Below are 15,299 nucleotides of genomic sequence, written 5' to 3'. Positions count from 1 at the left end.
CAGATGAATACTTCGCTCGGTGTCGTGAGGTCACTCAATCGACATATCCCCTTCGAGGCGGATTCAGGGATGACCTGCACACGTGTCTCGCACATCGGTGGTATGCTCTCAAGGTGAGTTCCCATGAGAAAGTTAAATGTTCCGGATTATTTTGCACAAGATATTTGGTAGACGAAGAGGTTTGCCAATGTAGCTTATAATCATTTTTTCCTGAAGTGAAAAATGAGACTGAGGTGAACATATTAATGGAGAGATGGATAACCCAAACATGGGACAGACAATGTTCATCGTTCAGATGAAACAAATTAGAGTTGCCCATAAGCTTCCCCATTCGGTGATGATGAGCAACCAGTCGCCTGAAACTGGAGGGAACGGCACGGAGGACAAAATAAAAGTGAAACTCGTGCCGCTTTCACACCTTCTACGGTCCAGTTGCTGGAAAACTTTTCTTTCTCATGTCAGTAGGTGGAACAACTTGTTGGTTTGGTATCAAATTCCCAGCCCTTCATCATCATGCTCCAAGGCTTATATAATACCGAGGAAGAAAATGAGTGGATGCAAGGGTGGGCCAGTCTTGGTGTCCTCTCGAGAACGAAGAGTTATTTTGTTACACAGAGTGAAGGCTCATGGAAAATATAGAACAAAGAGTGAATCGAGAGAGAGAGACAGAGACAGAGAGAGACAGAGAGGGACCAACAGCAGTGTTCATTTATTCATTCCATCTCACGTATCCACCATTATTTGTCTTTTGACCCACAACAGACGACCACAAGATGGAGACCACAAGAATCAAATGCCAGTGAATGCGGTCAAATCTTGCATGAAGTATTTTTTGATTCTTTAAATCATCGATTTTTCAACAGATTTGAACCATCGGGAATGAATGTCGATGTTTATTGAATGGAAATATCAAGCATGAGTAAAGGAAGGTATTTGCTTCTCAAATTGAGAAACATTGCAGTTGGGTTGCCCACGTTCCATTCATGTGAGCACGTTTTCTTTGTGTCGTTCCTGCAAGGACTTCACCATCACACCAAGCAAATCCGCGCACCCGCTGTGCGCTTTGTCAAAGCCGCATCAGACAGGAGACATTCTGCCGTGCTAACAATCAGGGATGGAAGATGACCAATTGCTGTCTTAAAAGCTCCTTATTGTCTTTTACTACAAAGCGTGCCTACCGTCGCTTTGCTGACGGTTTTATTGAGGAGACAGCATGTTGTACTTCACCAACATATTGGTCAGGTCAGGTGGGAAAGTAGGACAGGAGGGCAACGCCCCATGTGGTCCTGTCATTATTGAAACAGCAGCCTGTCTAAACACTTTTTAAATGCTTCGACAGACAGTGATTGAACAGCTTCTTCGTCGAGTCCGTTCCACACGGTAACCAGTCGATAAGTATAGAAGACTGCTCTTCTCCTTCAGTGGGCCACAGGATTGGTCAGTGTCCAGGAATGACCACGAAGGCGGCCATCCTGATAAAAAAACAAGGCGGTTCTTCAGACGAGACTTAGGGCTCCCTGTGTCGGATCCGGTAGAGTGCGATCAAATCTCCGCTAGTTTGTCTCTAATCTAGTGAGAAGAGGTCGAGGTTCAATAAGCGTTCCTCATGGGAGAACCATCCTCGGAGCGCATCGCTGAACCTGCTCAAGTATCTTTCGATCCTGCTGAAGAAACGGCTTCCACACCGGTAAGGCCATATTCAAGGCGCGACCTTACAAGTGTGGTATGTTGGTGTTGGCATATTTCTGGCATGATTTCAGCAAAAGCAAAGCGAATGGCAAAAAGCACCCTTTGCGCTCTGTTCGTGGCGCTGGTACATTGCATCGTTAACTATTGTGATGCCTGCACGCACATTCCCAAATCGACAATCTCTGTCGCAACTGGCAATCCAACACCATTTAGCCTCGAGAGGAAAGACAATGGTCGAACTTTGGCACGCGATGTGCATTACTAAACATTTTGCAGGATTCAGCTGTATTTCTCATTTGACGGCAGTTGAGGATAAATAGGGCTTCTGAGGCATCCATGCAAATTAATGGGGAAAAGGGGGAAAGCTCTCTGAATCAACCCCAAAAAAGCCCAAAACAGGAGACGGATTCCTCCCCCCTTCCGATACAAATGAATGGGGGAAACTCTCTGACAACCCCTAAAAAAAACCTAAAACAGGAGAATGATTTTCTCCCTCTCCCATACAAGCTCATGTTAAATTGAGACCGATTCCCTTCCCTCCCATAAAAACTAATGTTACATTGAGACTGATTCCCTTACCTCCCATACAAATGAATGGGGAAACCTTTCTGACTCAAGGCCCATCAGGTCAAAAGAGGAGGCTGATCTCTGTCCCATTGAACACATGTTAAACTGAGACTGATTGAAGTTGAGGCGTATTGGCATACGCGTGCAGGGCGCAATGCGGAGAGCGTTGTGGGGGCGTGGAGGAGTGGTGTTGGTCGTCACGTGTCAGAAGTAAGTATGATTTTTACTTTCTGATTTTTTCCTTTTATATTTTCATTCCACTCAGAGTGATCCAATGAATATTTGTTCATGTTCTATTCGAGGTAATAAATTAATTTTCCAATTACATTCATCACCATCGAGTATATTCACAAAGATTATTTTATAACTTCGTTCTTGATTTACATGTCTTTGTTGAGCAGAAATAAAATGATAAACTTCTCTCAATGCTCTTCTTCGAGCATATTTTGGTTCCACTCATGTGCATTAAACTTAAATAGAGTCGATAAAATTGTTAAAATTAAACTCAAACATGAATACATTACGCACATTCTGGAAGATGAGTGCAGATGAAAACAAGAGGCTTGAGAAATTTTCCAGAATTACTGAGCTGTTTAAAAAACAAGAAGCTGCCCCATTGTGTTCAAGCCCGGGATATTTTCCAAGATGACGTAATCAAACTTCCTCGAAGCTGCTTTAAAAGTCAGCTTTCTCGATTGAAAATCTTGTCTGATGGCTTTTTAATTTTTCTCATCTTGTCCCAATGGTAACTGACTGAAACATGAACTATCTTTCATCTGATGAAGAAGAGAACCCATCACAATATTGGTACGTTTGTGTGTGTGTGTGTATTAAGTCTGATTTTATATGAGAATGACGGTGAAGCAACTGATTATTAATTAAATCACGAAACGACCAATAATTATAATTCTTGGCTGCTCTTCGAGCACCCTTATTCTGGACATTTCCATCTGTCTGTCTGTCCGCGAAACTTTGGTCAAGCCTAGGGGCTAACCACTAAACCGATTCCAATGAAATTTGGTGGTTGGACCAATATTACTGGGAATCGTGTGCTTTCGAATATGGGACCCCGGGCCCAAGCAACGGCATAGCAAAGGCACTTTAAAGTGGTCAAAAAAAATCGAAAAAAAATCAAAAAATATATCGAAAAATCGAAGCTTCGAGTTCTGTGCGCAATCTATCTCGCTCCCTTCATGCCAATTTGCAACCCGAACAAAAAATATTTGTAAGTGGAGATAGGTTTTGGGCGAGTACATGTCGAACATTTCAGAAACGGTTAATTGCGAATATCTCTAAGAGTCTGATTTTGGTGAAATGTGTACAATGTGGCTTGCATGTACACAAAAATGAATGGCTGCTATGCACACCTCCGTTGCTTAGCAACAGCTAAAATACTTTATCGTACGTCATACACTTATTGTGGACTGTACAAAAAAAAAATCAATACCTCCGAAACTGGACCTCCGAGGGACCTGTTTTTTTGTGCCCAAGGAGAATGTCTTGCTGCATCATGTAAAAAAATAAAATATTTAGCACAGAGATAAATGGAATTGCCAGGGCTGCCATTTGTTAGAGTCTCTTTGGAAACATGCCTGAAATTTCACAAGGCGGGTTTCTGGGCGCAAACTAAGAGGGCTGTGATAATCATATTTATTGTGCTAAATTGATTGATAGCATGTACATGAATATTGGCGAGTCGCTTCGGCCAGCTTTCCAGAGAGCGAGCAGCCATGTCGCCTACCGGCTTGTTTGTCTTTTTATAACAGGTTGTCTCCAATAACAACATCGTTGATCACGGATGTGGAGAATGAATTATGTGAATATCACGAGGAATGGATAAAATAAACGACTTTCTTAAAGAGATTTATTCCTTTCGAAATCAACTGAATGATACCGTTGCTGACCGGAAAGAAGTTCTCTCATGCCTCTTGATCCCAAGTCTAAGGTGAGAAATTATCACCTTGTCTCTGTCTTCTCTATCTGTTTGTTTTTCTGTCTCTCTATCTGCCTATCTCTTTCTGTTGGGTCGCTGAAATAGGTGACCCTTATTGTCAGTAATTCTGTCTGTTTGTTTGGATGTTTGTTCGTTTGTCATCAGCATAATTGGTAGTAAACGTGGGCCGATTTTGACCAAACTCAGGTGGTCGGTACATCTTATGACCTCGTGCTTTGGAAATTGTGATGGCTGCTCGGGATGCTTTGGCTCCCGAGCAACAACTGAAACACCTTCAAAATCGGTACCGTTCACGCGAAATCAATTCCGAAAGTCATTATCCCACGTAGGGTTATGAAATTTGGCACGAACGATCTACAGGTGATGCTCTATCAAATATATTCTGGTTTTTGTGATATATGGAATACTTTACCTGCAGTGCCCCCTACCATGAGGGTATGCGCGAAAATTGGCAAAAATTGAAGGCCCCCTCGCGACCAGGTGAGTGCATCGATACGAATGAAACTTTGCAGGTTCATGGTACTCAATGAGTACAACAACTCTGCCTGAGGACATATTGAACGATTTCGCTTAGGTCAGGGGTCAAAGGTCAATTAGTGCAAAAATTGATAATATGCGAGAGCTGGAGGTGCCTTCGCGCCAAATGCTACTCCTCCTAGGGTTATGGTCGGATGGTCATGAAGATTCACAGTAATCGTCTGGATACATTGTGCATAAACGATCGAGCCCTTAGTGAAGGTAAAAGTGAAGAACCTTAACTATTCAACCAGTGTGAATTAAATGATCGAGTGAGGGACTTGGGACTTGCAAAGGTGTCAGCAGAGCTTTTAGGCTCCAGACTTAAATCCAAGTCTTTTAGCTCCTGATGCATCATTGTCTTGGTATCATAACCGAGCAAAAGTGTTTGTTCTGTATTTTGCTCAAGAAAATGATTTGGTTTATTGTACAGATCCATCAGGACTAATAGAAACGTTTGGAATAAGTTACAGCCCTGATGAATGGAGACTTTATTGACTCTTCAAAGAGAAGTCTTAAAGCAGTTCTTTTGCATAATGGTAATAAATATGCTGCCATCCCTGTTGGACACTTAGTGATCATGAAGGAGACACATGAAAATTTGGTGTTATTCTTAAACATGATTAAATACAAAGATCACAACTGGATGATTTGCGGTGACTTGAAGATAGTTTGCATGTTACTTGGACAACAGTCAGGCTACACAAAGTTTCCTTGTTTCTTGTGCGAGTGGGATAGTAGCGCCAGGGACCTCCATTGGTCTCAAAACAATGGCCAAGTAGGGATATGCTGACACCAGGGACAAAGAACATCCTTCAAGAAAGCTTGGTGATTCCGAAAAGGGTTCTTTTGCCTCCTCTACATATAAAACTTGGCCTGATGAAGCAATTTCTAAAAGCTTTGCCACAGGATGCAGAAGCCTTCAAGTATTTGCGGAGTAAGTTTCCTTCTCTATCGGATGCCAAGGTTAAAGAGGGTCGATTTGTTGGACCAGATATAAAAAAAAACTCGTCAAGGATGAAAATTTTGAAAACTCTCTTAGTGATCCTGAAAAAGATGCATGGATTAGTTTGAAAGATGTGATGAAGAACTTCTTGGGTAATTACAAGGATCCAAACTACAAAGACCGTGGGAAGAATGCAAGAAAAGTTCGAGGCCTTAAAGTTCATTTCCTACATGCCCATTTGGATTACTTTCTGGAAAATCTAGGGGATGTGAGTGAAGAACAAGGGGAAAAGTTTCATCAAGATATGAAGAAGATGGAAAGAAGATATCAGGGAAGATGGAATGTCAGTATGATGGCCGACTACTGCTGGATGTTGCATCGTGAAAGTCCACCAAATGCTCACAAATGAAAAAGTTCCAGGTGTAGTTTTCAAGTGAGAAAGAAGAGATTTTGAGGTGCTGAACCTAAAAAATGATTGGAGCCTTGTAAAGAATCTATTGTCTAACTTTTTAATTGCATTTGTGCCATTTCTCTTTGCGAAATAGAGTACCAAATTTATTTTTATTGGTTTCATTTTGTCTTACCATATGGGAATATACCTTAAATTCTTCTATATTTCATCATCAATTTGGAAGAAAACCTAACGTAAAAAAGAAAAACTGTTTTGATATTTCGAATTAGCACCCCAAAAATATATAAAGTAACATAAAATTATCAAAATAATTTTTAAAAAGTTCCATTTTGCAGACCTGTGTAATCTTAAGGTGATTCCCTATCCGCTATATGACATCCATTTTGCTCTATATCTTATAGTTTCCATGCTCGGCGACCCATCGCCACCTACCGGCTTGTCCCTCTTTTTCTCTGTCTCTGTATGTCTGTCTCTCTATATCTCTCTTGAGTGTTCTCATTATTTTTATTTTCTTTCAGTTTAAACACCTGTCTGGATAAATTAAACACAACTTAATCGTCTGGAGGAATCTGACATGAAACTCAAGACGTCTGGCACAAACTGCTGGAAAAGATCATCTATTCTTATAATTCAATATTTATCCAAAGAAGAATGTTAAACATTTTCAATTTTGTTTAATTATAAATGCTTTCCTTATAATTATCCGATTTTGAATTACAAGAAAAGAGTAAAGGAGGGGTGGGGGAGGGGGGGGTAGGTTCGCTCCCCCAACGACCCACCACCCTCCCCGTGTGTGTGTGGAAGGGTGGGGGGGGTGGTGGGTTAAAGGTGGGGGCGCACAGGGGGGGATGAGGGGGGTGGGTGGGGTTTCTGTGGGCAGGGTTTGTGGGCGGGGCTTCTGTGGGTGGGGTTTGTGTGGGCAGGGCTTGTGTGGGAGGGGCTTGTGTGGGCAGGGCTTGTGTGGGCAGGGCTTGTGTGGGCAGGGCTTGTGTGGGTGTGGCTTGTGTGGAGCAAATTTTTTTTAATTAAACATGTTGTGTGTGGGGAACTAATTAACTTATCACAAATTATGTGAATATGATGAATGTGGTTTTTGTGGGTGGAGCTTGTGTGGGGTGGAGTTTTTGTGTGTGGAGCTTGTGTGGATGTGGATTTTGTGGGTGGAGCTTGTAGAACATCTTGCCTTTTTGATCCTATCATCAACGAACATTTGCGTAGAGTTAAAGATCAAGAAACAATGGTTCACTACCAAGGAAAAGATATCCAAAATGAGCTTGTACAGCTTCGAGCCGGTGCTATAAAGCACAAATCTTAACACATACAAACTCAGCCAAATACTATTCAATTACTCTGGACTGCACCAGGCCTTGCATTTTCAAAATCGGACGTGGCTGATAAATCGGCCTCGTCATGTTGGGTGAGGGGGCTGATTTTTGCCCATGGGGCTGATTTTAAAATTGCTTCAAAATCTTGTGAATTAGTTTTTGAAAATTGTTTTAACATGTGGTCCAAATTGACCAATGTCCGTACAAACTGAACTGCCAAAGAATCTGAATAAACTGAGCCTAATCCTAACTATGTTATTTCAAAATGTACCTTAAACGGCCTTTCTTGGGGCCAAACACAAAGTTCTGAGAAACAGAACTTTCTGCTCAAGCACAGTACTTTCCCACACTCCTTTTCATTAAAAAGTATTAGAACTATGTTGTCTTTGTTGTTGTGGATAATTACCTGTAATGACAAATGTTCTGACAATTTGCATGAATGATGTGCCAGTACAATACATTACATGTATGCCATTGAACTGGGACCATTCAAGTATTACGTTCACAAGTCCAACCCATTTCTCCACTTGGACTAGCCCACTGTGTTCAACATATACATGGGGATAAATATTGACTTTTCACTGCCATTACCTTGTCATGTAGGTTGAACTTGAATGTCCACACCTGGATCAACCAGTAACATAGTAATAATGTCAAAAGATTTATTCTCGTAACAAATTTTAAAAACTTTATTCGCTGCAAAGCTGAATGACCAAAAAAAAAATCTGAACAGTTGCAAATTTAATGAGTTTATTGATGCATTTCTGTCTCAACAAAACTAATTTATCTGCAAGTATCTCTCTCTCCAGTCCAATAACATGACAGATACATGTGTTCAGTACATTCTGCCAAGTACTAATTAACTTTAGTAGGGTTAGTATTGATGTAAATCTTCAGGCAGAAACCCCCAAAAGTCACTATCATCAGACTCATCAGATAATTGTGAAAGAGATTCATCCCCTGAGCGACCTGAAGATAAGTCCAACACAACAGTATTCTCATCTGTGGAGATGGCTTCAACCATGTCATTGTCCGTTTCTCACGTCCAAAAGGAGACCAATGGTGTTAAACAAAGGTGTTATGTTTTGCCATACAGGTAATCTTAGGTTTTTTGTTTTCTTTAAAAAAAAAAAAAAAATTTAAATTAAAAAAAAAATTTTTTTTCACAACTTAATTTTACGGGGCTGATAAAAAGACCCCCTGAAAATCGACCACCAGGTCGATCATGGGGGCGAGGCCGATCGGCCCCGTCAAAATGCAAGCCATGCTGCACACCTGATGTTCGTCATAATGAGAAAATCACAATGATTGTATGTTTTGTTGATGTAATCAAACCATCATACAATGACATGTCTGAGTAATGAGATTTCTTGGGATTTGTTCCACTAAAGGAGACTACAGGTGCCTTTATAGCAGAAACTCTTCTTGAACAGCTTGAGCAAATGGGATCACCAATTGAAAATCTGTGTGGTCAAGGTTATGATAATGGGAGTAACATGAAAGGCAAAGAAAATGGGGTACAAAAGAGAATCCTGGACATCAACCCACGTGCCTTTTTTGTGCCCTGAAATGCACACTATTTAAACTTGGTAGTCAATGATGCTGCTCGGAGTCGTCTGGAAGCAACTACTTTCTTCAGTTTGGTTCAACAGATCTATAATTATTTCTCTACATCGACAAAGCATTGGCAAATTCTAACTAGCCATATATCAGACGAAGGCATAACTGTTAAGCCATTGAGTGAAACAAGATGGGAGAGTCAGATCAATGCTCTGAAACCACCGATATATCATCTTGGTAATATATATGATGCTTTAATAGAGATCTTTGATGATACAAGCCTAACAGGTTCATCTGTAAATACTTCCCAAATTGAAGCTAAGACCCTTGCTGGTGCAATTAGCAAGTTCAAATTTGTGGTATCCCTTGTTACATGGTACATCCTTTTTGAAGTCAATCTTACAAGCAAACTACGACAAAAACAAAATAAAGGAAGCCGATTTAAATTCAGCGACAAGACAATTGCAAGTGACTAAGAATTATCTTGTGGACTGCAGGTGTGATGAGGGCTTTCAACAAATTTTGACAGATGTTTCTGAGATTGCAAAGGAACTAGAGATACTTCCAAAATTTGAGACAGAAGAAAAAGTAAGAAACAGGAGAAAGAAACGGCCATTTGAGTGCAAGGCCCAAGAAGAGGCACCACAAGATCCAAAGCAGAAATTCAAAGTAGGTTTCTACTATGCTGTGTTCGACATGGCTATCCAATCTGTTGGAGAGATTCCAACAGCCACAACAATATGATTCACTATTTGACTTCCTGTATGATATTGTTATGGAAATGGCCCTTATTGGACTACTAAATATAGGATTAGCTCAGATTCCCCATTAAATGCATGTATAGTTAGGTTGTTTGGTAAAATGGACATTATGTGTGTCGGGAGGTATGAGGCTGTAATATTGTTGTGCGGTGGTGGTGGAAAGAGAGCTTCCTCTTCTTCTTCCCCATCCCGGACGAGCCCCGCCCAGTTGGCTGAGAAGGTGTGGCCAAAAAGAGGAGGTGAGGCAAAGGGGAGGAGTTTGTTCGATTTCGCCAAGAGAAGGCGTCCTTGTGTGTCGAAGGAGCGAACGAGAGAGAAACCAAGGAGAGAAAAAGAGTGTAGTGTTTGGAGAACAGTTGCTCTCGAGGCGTGCTGGTGTTTTCCGAAGCGAGCGACCGCAAGAGAGGCTGCCTGCACGTCGAGTCTGCCTTTTTGGGGCAGTGGGAGAGGCGGCCTGCACATCAAGTTGGCGATCGACTCTTGTGGGGAGGTGATCGACAGGTTCGGCCTGCGTCTGGCCGTGGAGCCTCCGTCCTTACTCACCTCACGGCTCGACACGTTGTCGATCCGCCAGCGGAGCTCGGCACCTCGACTTGGGCCTTGTCTGGAGAACAGGACAGGTCTGGATTTGTGTGCTGGACGTTGGGAGAGATCGGCTGAGGCCCATCGTCGAACTTACGTGGGGTCAGAGTGCGCGGAGACCACGTGCGGTGCGAAGGGGGCAAGAGTACGACGCCGCCATCTTGTCACATGGCGTATTCGAGCTGGGGCTCGAATCCATGGACATCCGCCTGTTGCGAGCGACATTCGTGCTTTAGACACTGTCCTCTCGTCCATGAGACATCACCAAGTACTCTGTCTTGCATGCATGCTGTCTGTCCTTGTCTGCACGTTGTTTAAGGCATATCTCGGTCGCGACCCCCTCGAAACCTGTAGTCCGTTGTTCCTTAGTTAAGAATGGATTGAGGATTGTTAAAAAAAAATGTTGTCGTGAATTTTGCTTGTGTTGTGATCCCTGATGAATCTGGTTAATCCGTATGAAGTTGCCGCTATGGATTAATTCGTGTCGCGTCGAGGAACGATCCGTTCGATTGGCATATAAAACCAAAATGGTTACAGACTGGCAGAAAACGCTCGGCATCTGACATAACCAGTCTGTAACCAGGGGTTCTATTTCCCCAACTGGCAAGGTAGAAGGATTACGTTGGTATCGTGATTGAAGACGCGTGACCCGAGGCCTGTGCTGGGCCGGCCGGCGTTATAAACCCCAGAGACGGCAATGGTGAGGGTGACGCCAAGAGTCGGGTGAGAATCCCGCCATCCCGGATCCGCAACAATATATACAGTATTAAGAAAAAAAATCTACAGAAGATGTACTTAAGGACTGCAAGAATTTGGAAAAAATCATTGATGCATAATGGAAACAAAGATATTGATGCTGAAGATCTGTGTTGCGAACTTGTAGCAATAGCTCAAAGACTTCCAAAGGCTATGCCGCCACAAGTAGTACATTTCATACTTCAACAAAAAATCTTGGATAATGTGCCTAATGTTTCCGTTGCTCTCATGATCCTCTCACACTTCCAGTATCAGTGGCAAGTGGTGAACGTAGTTTCTCAAAGCTCAAACTTATGAAAACTTATACGCTCTACAATGTTTGAAAAGAGACTAGTTAGCTTGGCAACTATATCAATTGAACATGCCCAAGCATCAGCACTTGATCTGGTTGAATTGGTGACAAAATTTGCAAAGGAAAATTTTGTGCTTTTTAATTTTTCTACAAAGCATGTTTTAAAAAAAATCGAAGTTGACAATTTTTTGTGGGGGATGCAAGTCGCTGGCCTTGCCGAGGGCGCAAAATCGTCTGGTGCCGGCCCTGGATGTCGGAGAGATCAAGTTGCGGTGTATCATTAGAGAATGTAAAGATCTCTGACCTTGATTTCATAGATGATGCAATCAACTTTTCGGCGACTGGATATACTTTTGGGGCCCCCTCGGGTGCTGAATGAGGAGTCGGAGCCACTGGGGTTATGGGTATGGGTTTGGTGAGATGTAAAATTAGGGTATGGTGAGATGCCAATCCGAACACTTCTGAACTTCCTCGGTGAAAATGGACTGCATTTTCGAACTCAGTGGGGTCGATTTACTCTAAGAAATGTTTAGACGGACAACAAATTAATTATAGATTAGAAAATATCGAAATGAGTAGGATTAGTTACTCAACTCCAGTCATGATAAATCTTGTTTTAGGTCATATTTTCGAAATGGCAGTGAATTCAATGTCGGTGCAGTCATTTCTTAGAGTAAATCGACCCCATAGAGTTCGAAAATGTACTCCATTTCCACCTCGGACATCCAGAAGTACCCGTAATCGTACCTGACCATACCCTAATTTAACCAACTCATGAAACTAAAAGTCGTCATGTGGAGCAACCTCTAAATCACCTCCATTCAATCTACAAAAATTTTTTGCGCGTTACTGAATCATAGTGGAATAATTTACGGCTTGTGGAGACAACAGCTGAATTTTTTTTGCTGTTTTTGGACCTCCCAAATGTGTGTGTGTGAGAGAGAGAGAGACCGCTGTTTCTCGACAACCACTGGTCCGATCTAATTGAAACTTGCCAGTTATATTGTTGGGGACCCGAGTATGTGCCTTTTCAAGGTTTGATATTAATCACACAAGAGGTTCCCAAGTTATGACCATTTATTTACCAAACCAATGACAAGACACGTTGCTGAGTTGGCGGGGCCGATGGGGAGAGGGCGCCATAGTTACCGTGGCATAGGAGTGGCAATGGTCAATGGCAGCGAATGTCATGGCAAGCAAAGACAGAGAGGCAAACTTGATTTTAATTTGCATTTTTATTAACTCTGTGTGTGTAAGTATCACAGCAGTTGTTACTTCAATGCAAGCGATAATTCGTGGAATGCATGTGAACATTCCGTACGGGCACGCACCACTTCCGGATCGTGATGACTTACTGTATTCTGATAATTTCTCGATTTCTTACGCGCATTTATAGATAAACACAATGCCCCAATCCAGACGTTGTTTACGAGAGTGAAGGAACGGCCTGTGTGTTTGTTTGAAAGTTTTTTTTTGTTTTTTTTTGGTTTGCATGTACGGCCACGCACGTACGGGCATGTGAGAGCGAAGGAACGGCCTGTGTATTTGTTGTTTCTGGCACGCGGTTTTTTTTTTTTGTTTTTTTTTTTGCTCGTACGGCCACATACTAGTCTATCTCCAATTCCAGCAATCTCTGTGTGTCTGGTCTGTCTGTGACCACTGTTTCTAGACAACCACTGGTCCGATCTAATTGAAACTTGCCAGGTATATTGCTGGGGTTGATATTAATCGGACAAGTGGTTCCGAAGTTATGGCCATTTATTTACCAAACCAATGAACGACACGGTGCTATGACGTCACAATTCTTCTTCTTCGTTTGATACGACGTCACAATTGACGCTGAGGAACCTGAGTATGTGCCTTTACAAGGTTTGATATTGTTCTTCTTCATCCGTTTCAGCTGTTTCCCAAGTGTTTCCCAAGTTATGGCCATTTATTTACCAAGCCAATGACAGGACACGGTGCATTTTTTTTTTTTTTGCATGTACGGCCACGCACTAGTATATGTAAAGTCCATTAAACATTGCTGTTGCGATTGCTTATTTTTTTACAAAGAAAAATTTAAGACGAAAATTATAATTTTGTGTCACCAGGACGCTCAACTCCAGGTTTCCTATTTAGCAGAAGCAAATGGGGCCAGTGACCTCCACCTGCACGCTCCCTGATGAGGAATGCATTGTTTTCGCTTGAAAATAAAACAAACAATAAAACCAACATCTTGCGTAGCTTTCAGTTCTCATTTGTCAAATTTTCCTTTTAGCATGTTGCTATCGCTGAGATTTGGTCATGTTTGCACTTTTCTACAACTGTGATCTACTTTCGGATATGTTTAATGTAGGTTTGACAGATGATCAGTAATCACATTATTGGGTCTTGGTTGTTCATTTGAGCCTTTTGCCAAGACAGGATGGATGAAGAAACATTTTTCTCTGCGCTTAGATTATACGACTGGGAGAATGCTATAGATGTGCTGGGTATTCACGTGATGGTTGTTACCACCTTGTTTTCTCTCATCTGCGAGCAACGACCGATCTAGTGCTGAAATTTTATGATTGCTGGTTGTCATGTGCCGAACTTTGTTCTTACCTACATACATGTTGATTCAATGTCGCAAAGGCAGAATCCTGAGATGTTCCCACAGCAAAGACACAATGGTCATGTCGCGAATTTGTATAAAGTTATCCTTAAGCGGTCCAGATTTCTGAGATTATTTTTTTTCTTAATTCCGTTGTCCAATAATCGCACTATTGTTTTTCCTCTTCCTTGTTTCTGACATTTGTGTTTGTTATTTCACTTGTTGAAAAACAAAAAAACAAAAAAAGTGCACTTAACAGGATTGCTTTTGCCTTTAATTTTATCCAATGGTTATCCCACTGTGTGAGTGGAAATAAAACCAATGCATGAAATCCCTTTGATAACTAAGTTACTATTCTACTTGGTTGTGCTGGCAGGATCGTTTTGAGGCGTGCACACTCACCTCCAAGCTGTCTTGCTTGGGTTTTAATGTCAATCCACCTGTAAACTGCCGTTCCAGTGTTTTACATGCAGGTAGAGGTGTGTGTGGTGTGTTGTCCATTGGAAGGGTGTTAAGCCAGAAGATCCATTTGCCAGCATTGATTGCTGGTGGACCTTTTTGTTTTTTTGCCGATATAAGATCAAGACGCATGGAAGGTCGAGGTAAAATATGCTAAAAAGACAATAAACTAAGAGCAGGGCCACATTTCAACTCATTCAGGGGAATAAAGAAGGTCGGGCCCACAGTTAGCTGCAAGTAAGAGAGTTGGGTTAGGTCTGGTTAATTGGGGTAAAAAAGATTGTGGGTACGAATGAGAAATGACATGAGATGGCAGTGACAGATGACATGTATTTCACTGCGACTTGAATCCAGGGAGGAAAGATTGGGGTTGAAGTGCCTCAGGAAGATGGTTCCAAAAACATGAGAAAAGAGTGGAGGTGTGGATTGAGCCTGGATTTTGGAATTTTATAGAGGATGGGATTACAGAAAAAGCATGCACACTGGAAAAATAAAATAAAAACTGGGGAGGGTTGCAGACCTGAGAGCAGCGGGAGCGACACCGGAGAAGAAGCGAGAAAAGCAGAGATGCCACTGACCTGTCTGCGATGTCAGAGGAACAGGTCTTGTACTTGGGCTTCCTTGTGGTAGATGCCAACAACATTGAGTGCTTTTGATGCCATACATTCCAGAAGAGACAGATATGATGTGGGGGCACCATCCGATTTTGCGAAAGCAGTACTCCACTGATCGACATACAAAAGACTTCCAGGCTGTGAAGAATTCGAATTTATCAAGGAATGACTTGGAGCGATGCCCAGGTTTGCGATGTGGACAGTCCAGGATAGTCAATGGCTGATAGGCCTATAATCGAGAGGTTTAGAATTTCAAGATAATGACTTTCTTGTAGTGTCTTGACCATGGAA

At 42.0% G+C, this 15,299-nt stretch overlaps 1 long non-coding RNA gene across 1 annotated transcript in view; it reads right to left on the bottom strand.

Moving 5' to 3' along the window:
* Positions 1-15,299, bottom strand: part of LOC147022637 (uncharacterized) — a 31,014-nt gene that overhangs the window by 14,578 nt on the left and 1,137 nt on the right. The window lies entirely within an intron of this gene.

This window comes from Eptatretus burgeri, chromosome 7 (genome assembly GCF_056783735.1).
Source record: "Eptatretus burgeri isolate ZD-2024b chromosome 7, Ebu_testis_v1, whole genome shotgun sequence".
Lineage (NCBI taxonomy): Eukaryota > Metazoa > Chordata > Myxini > Myxiniformes > Myxinidae > Eptatretus > Eptatretus burgeri.
Note: the sequence above shows the minus strand (reverse complement) of the source record. Positions and strands in the feature narration are given on the sequence as shown.